This window comes from Cervus elaphus, chromosome X (genome assembly GCF_910594005.1).
Source record: "Cervus elaphus chromosome X, mCerEla1.1, whole genome shotgun sequence".
In the NCBI taxonomy this organism is placed as follows: Eukaryota; Metazoa; Chordata; class Mammalia; order Artiodactyla; family Cervidae; genus Cervus; species Cervus elaphus.
Genome location: NC_057848.1, coordinates 89,528,017 through 89,542,731, shown reverse-complemented (window position 1 = coordinate 89,542,731; position 14,715 = coordinate 89,528,017). Strand labels below are relative to the sequence as shown.

Sequence of the window (14,715 nt, the reverse complement as noted above, 5' to 3'; positions counted from 1 at the left end):
ATGACAATTTAGAAGCAATTTAAACAGGGTTTCTTTAGGTGCAGGACTTCTCAGTGTATTAATATGTTAATATTACCTATTATGAACCTCCAAGAGAAGGGTTTAATAAGTACCATTTCCCATTTAACAAAATAGCTCTTTGCTCTTGTATCTCTTTGCCCTGCATAATAATATAACATTCTGTCAGTTACAATTAAAAACTAAATATCATACATGTATTTCTAATCCAAAATTGGCAAAACTGTGACAAAACCTAATTTCAAGAGTCAATGAAAATATATGACCAAGTAATTATAAACTACATTACATTATTGGGATGTACTTGTCAGGTTTACCGCCTATAGCTAATGCTTTATCTGGCTCAATCTCACTTTTTAAAACTTCCTACTCATGCTCCCTTTGGCAGCACATATACTAAAATTAGAATGATACAGAGAAGATTAGCATGGCCCCTGCGCAAGGATGACACACAAATTCGTGAAGCGTTCCATATTTTTACCATACACAAAAATAAACTCAAAATGGATTAAAGATCTAAATATAAGACCAGAAACTATAAAACTCATAGAGGAGAACATAGGCAAAACACTCTCCAACATAAATCACAGCAGGATCCTCTATGACCCACCTGCCAGAATATTGGAAATAAAAGCAAAAATAAACAAATGGGACCTAATGAAACTTAAAAACTTTTGCACAACAAAGGAAACTAGAAGCAAGGTGAAAAGACAGCCCTCAGATTGGGAGAAAATAATAGTAAATGAAGAAACAGACAAAGGATTAATCTCAAAAATATACAAGCAACTCCTGAAGCTCAGTTCCAGAAAAATAAATGACCCAATCAAAAAATGGGCCAAAGAACTAAACAGACATTTCCCCAAAGAAGACACACAGATAGCTAACAAACACATGAAAAGATGCTCAACATCACTCATTATCAGAGAAATGCAAATCAAAACCACAATGAGGTACCATTACACACCAGTCAGGATGGCTGCTATCCAAAAGTCTACAAGCAATAAATGCTGGAGAGGGTGTGGAGAAAAGGGAACCCTCGTACACTGTTGGTGGGAATGCAAACTAGTACAGCCGCTATGGAGAACAGTGTGAAGATTTCTTTAAAAACTGGAAATAGAACTGCCATATGACCCAGCAATCTCACTTCTGGGCATACACACTGAGGAAACCAGATCTGAAAGAGACACGTGCACCCCAATATTCATCGCAGCACTGTTTATAATAGCCAGAACATGGAAGCAACCTAGATGCCCATCAGCAGACGAATGGATAAGGAAGCTGTGGTACATATACACCATGGAATATTACTCAGCCATTAAAAAGAATTCATTTGAATCAGTTCTAATGAGATGGATGAAACTGGAGCCCATTATACAGAGTGAAGTAAGCCAGAAAGATAAAGACCATTACAGCATACTAACACATATATATGGAATTTAGAAAGATGGTAATGATAACCCTATATGCAAAACAGAAAAAGAGACACAGATGTACAGAACAGAATTTTGGACTCTGTGGGAGAAGGCGAGGATGGGATGTTTCGAGAGAACAGCATCGAAACATGTACATTATCTATGGTGAAACAAATCACCAGCCCAGGTTGGATGCATGAGACAAGTGCTCGGACCTGGTGCACTGGGAAGACCCAGAGGAATTGGGTGGAGAGGGAGGTGGGAGGGGGGATCGGGATGGGGAATACATGTAAATCCATGGCTGATTCATATCAATGTATGACAAAACCCACTGGAAAAAAAAAAATAAAAAAAAAATAAAAAAAAAAAAGCGTTACAAATAATGAGTACTGGAGATGAGATGCAATAATAAAAACACTCAATCCAAAAGCAGGCAGAAAAAGAGGGAGAAAAAAGAAATATAAAGCAGATACAATGAAGATAAAACATATAGGATCCTGTTGCTTTAATGTCAGCCATACTGATAAAAGAAAATAATGACATTAGGTGTAAATGTTCTAAATCAGGAATTGGTAAGCTACAGCCCATAGGATACATCTGTTTGTTATCTATTTTGGTAAACAAAGTTTTATTGGAACACATCTATGATCACACCTTTACCTATTTTTATGATTGCTTCCATGGAATAGCAGTAGAATTAAGTACTTTGGAAAGAGGTATAAGAACTGCAAACTTTAAATATTTATTGTCTGTCCATTTATTAAAAAACAATGCTTGTCAAACTATGGTTTAAATAAATAAATTAATGACATTGGCAAAGAGAATATTGTAAAGAAAAGATACAACTATATTCTGTCTATAAGGAAACTATTTTAAATATGAGCAGATTTAGAAAAATAAATGTCATGTATGCATTAATCAAAGAAAACTAACATGGCTATCTTAGACAAGTAAACTTCCAAATGATAAAAATATCAGGGATGAAGAGAGACATTACCTCATGATAAATAGATTGATTTACCAAAATGACATGCAATCCTAAATAGTCTGATTCACCAGGGTGACATAGCAATCTTAAATGTATATGCATCTAACAGAGTTTAAAAATATATGAAGCAAAATTTGATCAAACTAAAAGAGAGAAATAATATAGTTCACAATTATGTTGGAAACAAATCCTTTTCTTTCAGTAATCAATGGAACAAGACAAAAGAATCCCCCAAAACATAATCTACCAATTTGACATTTACAAATACTGTATCTTAGAATATAGAGATTATTTTAAAGTGCATATAGAAGATTCACCAAGATAGAGCAAAATATGTTCTATAGTACAAAACTCAACAAATTTAGAGAATTGAAATCATATGAAGTGTGTTCCATAACCACAGAGGAATTAAACTAGAAATTGCTTACAATCATTCTGTACCCATACAACCATTTTGTTTTTCACTTTCAGTACAACATTCAGTAGATTACAAGAGCTATTTAACGATTTATTGTAAAATAGTCTTTGTGCTAAATGATTTTACCCAACTATAGGTCAATTTAAGTGTTTTGAGTATGTTTAAGGAAGGCTAGCATGAACTAATGTTTGGTAGCTTAGGCACATTAAACCTATTTTGCACTTTCTACTTACAACATTTCTAATTTACTATGAGTTTATTGGGATTTAATCCCATCATAAGTCAAGGAAGATCTGTAGTAGAAAATAAGGAAGGTCTAAAATCAATGATCTAAAGTTCCAACATAAGAAACCAAAAGAAAAAGAGCACTTTGAACCCTAAGAAAACAGAGCAAGGGAAGTAATAATGATGAGGAGAAATTTATGAAATTGAAAAATTGAAAACAAGAATGAATGGACAAAATAATGAAAACAAAAGTGGATTATTTCACCATATTAATAAAACTGAGAATCCTCTAACCAAACTGATCCACAAAAGAGACAAATAACATTAACCCGTAAATTTGACAAAATGATAGGAAATGTACAAATTGGTGAAAGATGACATGTCTTTCAAGAAGAGATAGATAAATTGATTAATTAAATTCATAGTTAAAAAGACTGCTGCATTAAAAAAAAAAAAAAAAAAAAAACTTCACTTCTCCTGTGTGTTTATCATTTATTCTCACACTACTATCAAATAATGCTTCTGACATCTGGTGTTTGGGTTTCATTCCCACACAGAGCAATTCTCTGTGACATCAGTTGAACGTTCTGTGATTTAACTACATTCTGACACTATCTACCTGAAGACAGTGTCAGATACCATAGGTTGAGAGTTCAGTCCTGTGAGACTGCACACCACTCCAGGTGCCAATGGCAAGTAGTAGGTCTCCATGTTATCTACAATTTCTGTCTAATTTGGTTACAAGTCAGAGGTTCCCATGACCTCCTTTTCTTCAGATTTGATTATTAGCTAGAAGAGCTCACAGAACTCAGGGAAGCATTCACTTACATCTAACAGTTTATTATATAACAAAGGATAAAAGCACTACTATCACCCAGGGAATTCCAAGGGATTTAGGAACTCTGTGTCAAGAGTGAGAGTCAAAGACCAAAGTACTAGAAAAAAACGATGTTCCTAGAGCTTTTATAACTTAGGATATTACAAGGGTTTTGGCAGTTCTATGTCAGGTACCAGAGGTCTAGACCAACGCATGTATTTACTATTATCTCACATTTTACAATAAAGAAAACTTTAGACAGAGGGGGCCTCACTGATGAAGCATATCCATCCTTGAAGAGATAGTAGTATCTCTTCTACAAAAATTCTGCACCACACAAGAGAGCAAAGATTTAAAGCTGCGTTCATGAAGACAACGGTTCAGTTCAGTCCCTCAGTCATGTCCAACACTTTGTGACCCCGTGGACTACAGCACACAAGACTTCCCTGTCCATCACCAAATCCCAGAGCTTGCTCAAACTCATGTCCATAGGCTTTGTGAAGCCATCAACCATATCATCCTCTGTTGTCCCCTTCTCCTCCTGCCTTCAATCTTTCCCAGCATCAGGGTTTTTGCAAGGAGTCAGTTTTCCACATCAGGAGGCCGAAGTATTGGAGTTTCACCTTCAGCATCAGTCTTTCCAATGAATATTCAGGACTGATTTCCTTTAGGATGGACTAGTTTGATTTCCTTGCAGTCCAAGGGACTCTCAAGAGTCTTCTCCAACACCACAGTTCAAAAGTATCAATTCTTCAGCACTTAGCTTTCTTTACGGTCCAACGCTCACATCCATACATGACTACTGGAAAAACCATAGCTTTGACTTTGTTGGCAAAGTAATGTCTCTGCTTTTTAATATGTTCGTCATAGCTTTTCTTCCAAGGAGCAAGTGTCTTTTAGTTTCATGGTTTCAGTCACCATCTACAGTGATTTTGGAGCCCAAGAAAATAAATCTGTCACTCTTTCCATTGTTTCCCCATCTATTTGCAAGGAAGTGATGGGACCGGGTGTCATGATCTTAGTTAAATAAGCAGGGTGGCAATACACAGCCTTGACGTACTCCTTTCCCAATTTGTAACCAATCGGTTGTTCCATGTTCAGTTCTAACTGTTGTTTCTTGACCTGCATACAGATTTCTCAGGAGGAAGATAAGGTGGTCTGGTATTCCCATCTCTTTAAGAATTTTCCATAGTTTGTAGGGTTCCACACAGTCAAAGGCTTTGGCTTATTCAATACAGGAGAAGTTTTTCTGGAATTCTCTTGCTTTATCTATGGTCAAATGTATGTTGGCAATTTGATCTCTGGTTCCTCTGTCTTTTTAGAATTCAGGTTGAACATCTGAAAGTTCTGTTTAGGTACTGTTGAATTCTCACTTGGAGAGTTTTGAGCATTACTTTGCTAGAATATGAGATGAGTGCAATTGTGCAGTAGTCTGGACATTCTTTGGCATTGCCTTTCTTTGGGATTGAAATGAAAACTGACCATTTCCAGTCCTGTTGACACTGCTAAGTTTTCCAAATTTTCTGGCATATTGAGTGCAGGACTTTCATAGCATCATCTTTTAGGACTCAAAATAGCTCAACTGGAATTCTGTCACCTCCACTAGCTTTGTTTGTAGTGATGCTTCATAAGGCCCACTTACACTCAAGGATGTATGACTCTAGGTGAGTGATCACACAACCGTCATTATCTGGGTCATTAAATTCTTTATTGTATAGATCTTCTGGGTATTCTTGCCACCCTTTCTTAATATTTTATGCTCTGTTAGGTCCATACAGTTTCTGTCCTTTATTGTGCCCATCTTTGCATGAAATGTTCCCTTGGTATCTCTAATTTTCTTGAAGAGTCTTTCCCACTGTGTTGTTTTCCTCTATTTCTTTGCACTGATCACTGAGGAAGGCTTTCTTATCTCTCCTGGCTATTCTTTGGAACTCCGAATTCAAATGGGAATATCTTTCCTTTTCTCCTTTGCTTTTTGCTTCTCTTCTTTTCACAGCTATTTGTAAGGCCTCCTCAGACAACCATTTTGCCTTTTTGCATTTCTTCTCCATGGGGAGGGTCTTGATCCCTGTCTTCTGTACAATGTCATGAACCTCCGTCCATAGCTCATCAGGCTCTCTGTCTATCAGATCTAGTCCCTTGAATCTATTTCTCACTTCCACTGTATAGTCATAAGGGATCTGATTTAGGTCATACCTGAATGGTCTTGTGGTTTTCCCTACTTTCTTCAGTTTAACTCTTAATTTGGCAATATGGAGTTCATGATCTGAGCCACAGTCAGCTCCTGGTCTTGTTTTTGCTGACTGTATAGAGCTTCTCTATCTTTGGCTGCAAAGAATATAATCAATCTGATTTTGGTATTGACCATCTGGTGATGTCCATGTGCAGAGTCTTCTCTTGTGTTGTTGGAAGAGGGTGTTTGCTATGACCAGTGCGTTCTCTTGGCATAACTCTATTAGCCTTTGCCCTGCTTCATTCTGTACTCCAAGGCCAAATTTCCCTGTTACTCCAGGTGTTTCTTTACTTCCTACTTTTGCATCCCAGTCCCCTATAATGAAAAGGACATCTTTTTTGGGTGTTAGTCCTAAAAGGTCCTGTAGGTCTTCATAGAACCGTTCCTCTTCACCTTCTTCAGTGTTACTGGTTGGGGCATAGGCTTGGATTACCATGATATTGAATGGTTTGCCTTGGAAACGAACAGAGATCATTTTGTCATTTTTGAGATTCCATCCAAATACTGCATTTCAGACTCTTTTGTTGACCATGATGGCTACTCCATTTCTTCTAAGGGATTCCTGCCCACAGTAGTATATATAATGGTCATCTGAATTAAATTCACCCATTCCAGTCCATTTCAGTTCACTGATTCCTAGAATGTCGACATTCACTCTTGTCATCTCCTGTTTGATCACTTCCAATTTGCCTTGATTCATGGACCTAACATTCCAGCTTCCTATGCAATATTGCCCTTTACAGCATTGGACCTTGTTTCTATCGCCAGTCACATCCACAACTGAGTATTGTTTTTGCTTTGGCTCCACCCCTTGATTCTTTCTGGAGTTATTTCTCCACTGATCTCCAGTAGCACATTTGGCACCTACCAACCTGGGGAGTTCCTCTTTCAGTATCCTATCATTTTGCCTTTTTATACTGTTTCTGGGGTTCTCAAGGCAAGAATACTGAAGTGGTTTCCCATTCCCTTCTCCAGTGGACCACATTCTATCAGAGCTCTCCACTATGACCTGACCATCTTGGGTGGCCCCACACGGCATGGCTTAGTTTCATTGAGTTAGACAAGACTGTGCTTCTGTGATCAGACTGTCTAGTTTTCTACGATTATGGTTTTAGTGTGTCTGCCCTGTGATGTCCTCTCGCAACACCACCGTCTTACTTGGGTTTCTCTTACCTCGGACGTGGGGTATCTCTTCACGGCTGCTCCGGCAAAGCGCAGCCGCTGCTCCTTACCTTGGACGAGGGGTATCTTCTCACAGCCGCCCCTCCTGACCTTGAACATGGAGTAGCTCCTCTCAGCCCTCCTGCGTCCCACAGCAGCTGCTCCTTGGAGGTTCAATCGCTAAGTTGTGTCTATTTGTGACCCCATGGACTGCAGCACACCAGGCTTCCCTGTTCATCACCAACTCCCAGAGCTTGTTCAAACTCATGTCCATTAAGTTGGTGATGCCATCCAACCATTTCATCCTCTGTCTCCCCAGGAGCCTTCAATCTTTCCCAGCATCAGGGTCTTTCCCAATGAGTCAGTCCTTCACATCAGATGCCCAAAGTATTGGAGTTTCAGCTTCAGCATCAGTCCTTCCAATTAATATTCAGGACTGATTTCCTTTAAGATTTACTGGATTGATCTCCTTGCTGTCCAAGGGACTCTCAAATGTCTTCTCCAGCACCACAGTTCAAAAGCGTCAATTCTTTGGTGTTCAGCTTTCTTTATAGTCCAATTCTCACATCCATACATGACTACTGTAAAAAACATAGCTTTGCCTAGACTGACCTTTGTTGGCAAAGTAATGTCTGCTTTTTAATGTGCTCTCTAGGTTTGTCATAGCTTTCCTTCCAAGGAGCAAGCGTCTTTTAATTTCATGGCTGCAGTCACCATCTGCAGTGATTTTGGAGCCCAAAGAAATAAAGTCTCTCACTGTTTCCATTGTTTCCCCAACTATTTGCCATGAATGGATGGGAATGGATGTAACTATAGCTCCATAGTTACCTTGAAACCCTTCAGGTTTTTAAAACGTTAGCTATGAACGCTAGATATACTTCTCATAAAATAGGAACAACATATCATCAAATAGAGAATATCAATAAAGATATAGAAATATTTAAAAATTTGATTCTACAGTTGAAATGAACAATAATTATAATGAAAAAATTCACTAGAGGAGTTCAATATCAGAATCAACTAGGAATAAGAAAGAATCAGTGAACCTAAAAATAGGTCAATTGAGATAACTTGGTGTGAGGAACAGAAAGCATAATGAGTGAAAGAAAATAAATAGAGCCTCAGAGAAATGCAAGACAATGTTTATGTGTCAACTTATGGGTAATGAGAGTTCTAGAAGATAAATCAAAGGGACAGGAAAAGTATTTGAAGAAGTGATGTCTGAAAAATTCCTAAATTTGATGAAAAACATTTATGTTTATTCACACTTACAGGAAACAAGCTTCAACTAGGATAAAATAAAAGAGAATCACACCTATAAACATCACATTCAAACATACTCAGGATTGACATATTGAAAGAGCTGAAAGAAAAAAGGATTGTGAACCAAGTATTCTATATCTAGTATATCTGTATACCAGAAATGAAAAAAGAACAATGTGTGAATAAAAGCTGAGAGAATACATTCTTAGCAGATCCACCCAGCCCACAGGAAAACTAAAATGAATATCTCAGGCTGAAACCAAAAGACACGAGACAGTAATTCCAATTCATGTGAAGAAGTAAAGAACACAATTGAAGGTAGTTATGTATTAATAAGTAACCATAAAAAATAGTTATATACATTAATAGGTAACTATAAAAAAATAGTGTGTGAATCACAATAAACTGTGGAAAATTCTGAAAGAGATGGGAATACCAGACCACCTGACTTGTCTCTTGAGAAACCTGTATGCAGGTCAGGAAGCAACAGTTAGAACTGGACATGGAACAACAGACTGGTTCCAAATAGGAAAAGGAGTATGTCAAGGCTATATATTGTCACTCTGCTTATTTAATTTATATGCAGAGTACATCATGAGAAACGTTGGGCTGGAAGAAGCACAAGCTGGAATCAAGATTGCTGGGAGAAATATCAATAACCTCAGACATGCAGATGACACCACCCTTATGGCAGAGAGTGAAGAGGAACTAAAAAGCCTCTTGATGAAAGTGAAAGAGGAGAGTGAAAAAGTTGGCTGAAAGCTCAACATTCAGAAAACTAAGATCATGGCATCTGGTCCCATCACTTCGTGGGAAATAGATGGGGAGACAGTGGAAACAGTGTCAGACTTTATTTTTGGGGGCTCCAAAATCACTGCAGATGGTGATTGCAGCCATGAAATTAAAAGACGCTTACTCCTTGGAAGGAAAGTTATGACCAACCTAGATAGCATATTAAAAAGCAGAGACATTACTTTGCCAACAAAGGTCCATCTAGTCAAGGCTATGGTTTTTCCAGTGGTCATGTATGGATGTGAGAGTTGGACTATAAACAAAGCTGAGTGCCAAAGAATTGATGCTTTTGAACTGTGGTGCTGGAGAAGACTCTTGAGAGTCCCTTGGACTACAAGGAGATCCAACCCATCCATCCTAAAGGAGATCAGTCCTGGATGTTCATTGGAAGGACTGATGCTGAAGCTGAGACTCCAATACTTTGGCCACCTCATGCGAAGTGTAGACTTATTGGAAAAGACCCTGATGCTGGGAGGGATTGGGAGCAGGAGGAGAAGGGGACGACTGAAGATGAGACGGCTGGATGGCATCTCCGACTTGATGGACATGAGTTTGAGTAAGCTCCGGGAGTTGGTGATGAACAGGGAGGCCTGGCGTGCTGCGATTCATGGGGTCACAAAGAATCGGACACGACTGAGCGACTGAACTGAACTGAATTGAACTGAGGAAAAATAGCATAAATATATTTTCATTCATAATTATTTGCTTCTAATGTCTGAATTAAAATACAGTCCATAAAGTCCTAGCTATGTTAATACAACTATGTTGAAGGGTTTATAATGTATAAACATATATCTTGTACAACAAAAATAATAACAATGAGGTTAAAGGAGGAAGCCATAAAGGAATAAAATTTCAAAAAACAAGCCCTCACATTTAAATCCAATTGATTAACATCAATTCAGTGGAAAGGTAGGGGAGGAATCACCTTTTTCAACAAGTGGTGCTGACACTTTATACCTTATACAAAATTTACTTAAAAATTGATCAAAACCTAAATGCAAGATCTGAAAATAGAAAACTTCTAGACAAACTGTATGGGTTGTTGTGACTTTGGATAGAGCAGTGGACTCTTAGATTTGACATCTAAAATACAATCAACAAAGGAAAAATAAATATGGCTTAATCAAAATTTAAAACTTTTACATAAATCAACTTCAATAAAAAAATTAAAACTTTCATGCTTCAAAGAATACTGTAAAGCAAAAAGACAACTGACAAAATGAAAACAAATTTGCAAACCACATGTCTAACAAAAGTCTAGTATCTAGAATATGTTAAAAAATATCATAACTAATAAAGCACAACACAGTTTTAAAAGGGAAAAGGGAATTGATTAGACATTTCTCAGAAGAAAATAAACAAATGGCCAATAAGCACATGAAAAGACAATACCATTAATTATTTGGGAAATACTACTACAAATCACAGTGAGATACTTCTTCACAACCTTTTGGATGGTTGCAATCAAAAAGAGAAGCACTAACACATGTTGGCAAAGATGAAACCCTCATAAAATTGTTGGTGGCAATGTAGTTGTACAACCCCCTGCAAAAAACAATTTTGCAGTTTCTCAAAAAGCTAAACATATCATAACCATATAACTCAGAAAGTTTGCTGCTAGGTATAGAGCCAAGATAAATAAAAAACATATGTTCATGAAAATACTTATATATTGATGTTTGCAGCAACACTAATTAATCATAATAGCTAAAAGTTGAAAAAATATTCACATTTACCAACTGATGAATGAATAAGCAAATGTGTTATATTGGTCCAACTGAGTGTTATACAGTCATTAAAGAAAATGAAGTACTGATTCAAACTGCAACATGGATGAACCTTGGAAACATTATGCTAAGTGAAAGAAGCCAGATACAACAGATTGTATGCTACATGATTACATTAATCTGAAATATCCACACAAGTGAAAGGTTGTTGCTGAACGATAAGACGCTGGGATTCTTGGCCTCCGGAGGAGAAGAATTCAATCCGGGGCCAGAGACGCTGAATCGCTCAGAGCTTTTGCATAATAAAGTTTTATTAAAGTATAAAGGAGATAGAGAAAGCTTCTGACATAGGCATCAGAAGGGAGCAGAAAGTGTACTCCCCTGCTAGTCTTCAGGTGGATGTTATAGAGTCACTAGCAGTCTGTTAATGAAAAGAAAGGAATGTCTTAAAATTCAGAATGGCACCAGGCCCCTCATCCATAAGTTGCATTTTGTGATAATCTTGGCACCAGATAATTCATCCCAGGCCATAAAATGATTGACTTGAATCCTGTAGAAGGGCAGATTACAACTCAAATAGTTTTGTTTGCATAGATTAGGGGAACAATATCTGAGTATAACATACCGGTTTGTCAAGTAGGTTGAGCCATTTGGCGGAACCAACTTGAAGGCAGAGACTGGGGTACATTAACATAGCTTAAGACAAACACTTCCATAAGAAAAAATGTTTTGGTTACCTCAAGGTTTGAGAACAGTTAGCTTCAGGTGAAACCAGATGTCATGGCAACACAGCATTTTAAGAGAAACCTGCTTTTAAATTTGTATAGAGAAGGAAACAAATATCACTAGTTTGTTTCCTCCTGCCACCTAAGAGAGATAAAAATGTCTGGCACTTGCAGCCTATTTCTTCCATTTGGAGACCCCTGGCCTTCCTGCCTGTTACCCTCTCACGAGTCAAATTCACAGATGAATGAAAATAGGGATTAATTTTAAATGGGCATCTTCAATAACAAATGAAGTGCATCCTGCATCACCTCCCAGCTCTTCAGGTTCAGTGCCATTTCCTCACCTGGCCTAAAGGTCGGCCCAATCCCAACACCCATCAGAAGGGCTAAATTCCACCAATTAGAGGCCACCAATTCCAACCTCTTGTCTAGGCCTGGCCCAATCCAGGTGGTGGGCTCCACAGGCTCTCTCCAGAAGATTCACAAAGTTCATAAGTCACCACTGGACTTCTCCAGCAAGAAGTGGAAGAGGAGCTGCAGGAACCAAGACACAATGGAACAGAAGAATGTGATTCCAGGAATGCCTACATTTATCCCCCCTGTACTTACTTGGGAATGATAAAAAGCTTATATAGTGCAACTGCAGATAGAAGCCCTGACTTATAAACTGTACACAGGAGACCTGGGCATCCCCCCTAACCTGGAGGACATGTCCTCTTCCTCAGAGCCCATCTACAATAGTGAGGGGAAGAGGCTTGACACTCATGACTTCTGCATCTGCAAGAAGCTTGAGGAGGAGCTAAATAACCTCATCACCAAAATGGCTTCCCTCAACCCTGATTTCAAGCCCCTTGCACATTACAAACCTCCAGCAACATGTGTGTGCCATACAGTAATGATCCCACAATATGAATATCCAGAAATCAGTTTTGTGTGGTTCTTAAGTGGGCCTAGAAGGAATAACTTGAAGAACACAGAGAAGGAATGTAATGCCAAGATCTTGGCTGGGGGGAAAGGCTCTGTGAAAGAAGGGAAAATAAGGATTAAAGATAGCCAGATGCTGCTGGGAGGATATGAGTCCCTTCACACCCTGGTGATTGCCAATACCATGGAGAATGTGAAGACAGCAGTGGAGAAGAAACATCCTGAAGCAAGGTATAGATATCCCTGAGGACCAGAATGATCTACAGAAGATGCAGCTTCGAGAGTAGGCTTGCTTAAACGGGACCCTTTGGGAAGGTGATAACAGAATCTTTAGACCCTGGCAGAGCTTGGAGACCCACAGCATTACCAATACCAAAGTGTGTATGAAGTGTGGAGGCTGGTGACCCCTAGTTAGCTCAGGGTAAAATGCAGATGATACCTCGAAAGTACTCTTGTGGACTTTGGGATCTATTGCCTGCATCGAGGAAAAAATATGATGTCACCACCCACTGCTGTTGCATCTCTCTGGTCCTCTTCCCCCATGCCAACACCAGCTGCAGCTTCTGCCACCCCCTCCATCCAGCAGCAGTATGGCTTTCAGAGCCTCCCTGCCAGGGCAGCAAAATACAAGTACTACCACCACCAGCACTGTCCCAGGGTCCATTCTTCCATGAAAACAGCAACAGCCAGCTGCCACAGCTTCTCCAGGAGCCCCTTACATGCAAGGCAACCCCACTGTGTTGCCCCTGTCTCCAGGGATCCAGCCACCTCTGTTGCCTGGTGTCCCTCCCCCTCCACCACATCCACTACCTGGTTACATATATATGTAAAGAATGATATATGGACATGAAAATGTTTTAAAGCAGATATAGGATTATGGTCACACCACTTGGAAAAATTACTTAAAATCATTAAACTGTGCACTGGAAAATAGTAGATTTTGTGATTTGTAAAGTATACTTCAATATATTTGTTAAAAATCAATTAATATAAATCACCATATCAGTGGATTAAACATATAAAACCAAGTGATCCACACAATTGGTTTAGGAAAATCACTTGAAAGAGTTCAAATGTATTCATGATATAAGTTTCAGGAAGCAAAATACAAAGAAAGATCTTTTAGGTGATAAAGGCATCTACAACAACTTGTAACTAACATCAAGTTTAATGTTCAAAAATGGAATGTTTTCCCCCTTTTGGGTATAATACAGGAATGTCTGCTTTCATCATTCCTACTCAATATTGTATTGGAAGTCTTATCCAGTTCAATAAGGATAAATAAAATAGATGGGGACAGAAGAAATAAATTGTGTTGTTTAACCAAAGTTGTGATTATCTACTTAGACAAGCCCATAGCTAACATTATACTCAATGGTGAAAAGTTGAAATCTTTTCTTTAAGATCAAGAACAATACAAAGATGCTTATATTCATCACTTCTATTCAACATAGTATTTGAAATCCTAGTCAGAGCAATTAGGCAAGAAAAAGAAATGAAAGGCATCCAAACCAAGAAGGAAGAAGTAAAATCTCTGCAGAGTATATGATTAAGTATATAGAAAGTCTACCAAAAAACTACTAAATATAATCAACAAATTAAATAAACTTGCAGGATACAAAATCAACTTACAAAATTCAGTGACATTTCTATACACTAACACCAAATTATCTGCAAAAAAAAATAATAAATGTAAAAAAGACCCATTTTGTTTACAATAGCATCAAAAAGAATGAAATATTTAGAAAGAAATTTAAATGAGAAGATAAAGGTCTGTACAGTGAAAACTCTTCAACATTGAAAAGAAATCTTAGAAGACACAAATAAATGAAGTGATATCCCATTTTCATGGATTAAATAATTAATACTTTTAAAATGTGCATATTACCCAGCACCATCTATAGATTCATTGCAATCTTTATCAAGATTCCAATGGGATCTTTAACAGAAGTAGAAAAACATCCTTAAAATGTGTTTGGAATCACAGAAAAACCCTGAATAGCCAAAAT

The 14,715-nt window shown here is 38.0% G+C and overlaps 1 non-coding gene and 1 pseudogene across 1 annotated transcript; both read left to right on the top strand.

The window, feature by feature from the left end:
• The first annotated feature begins 390 nt into the window (after positions 1–390).
• Positions 391–497, top strand: LOC122690988. Its single transcript, XR_006340239.1, has one exon. It is a non-coding gene; the product is annotated as a U6 spliceosomal RNA (small nuclear RNA).
• A 5,031-nt stretch (positions 498–5,528) lies between these two features.
• Positions 5,529–13,110, top strand: LOC122690403 (annotated as a pseudogene).
• The last annotated feature ends 1,605 nt before the right edge of the window (positions 13,111–14,715 follow it).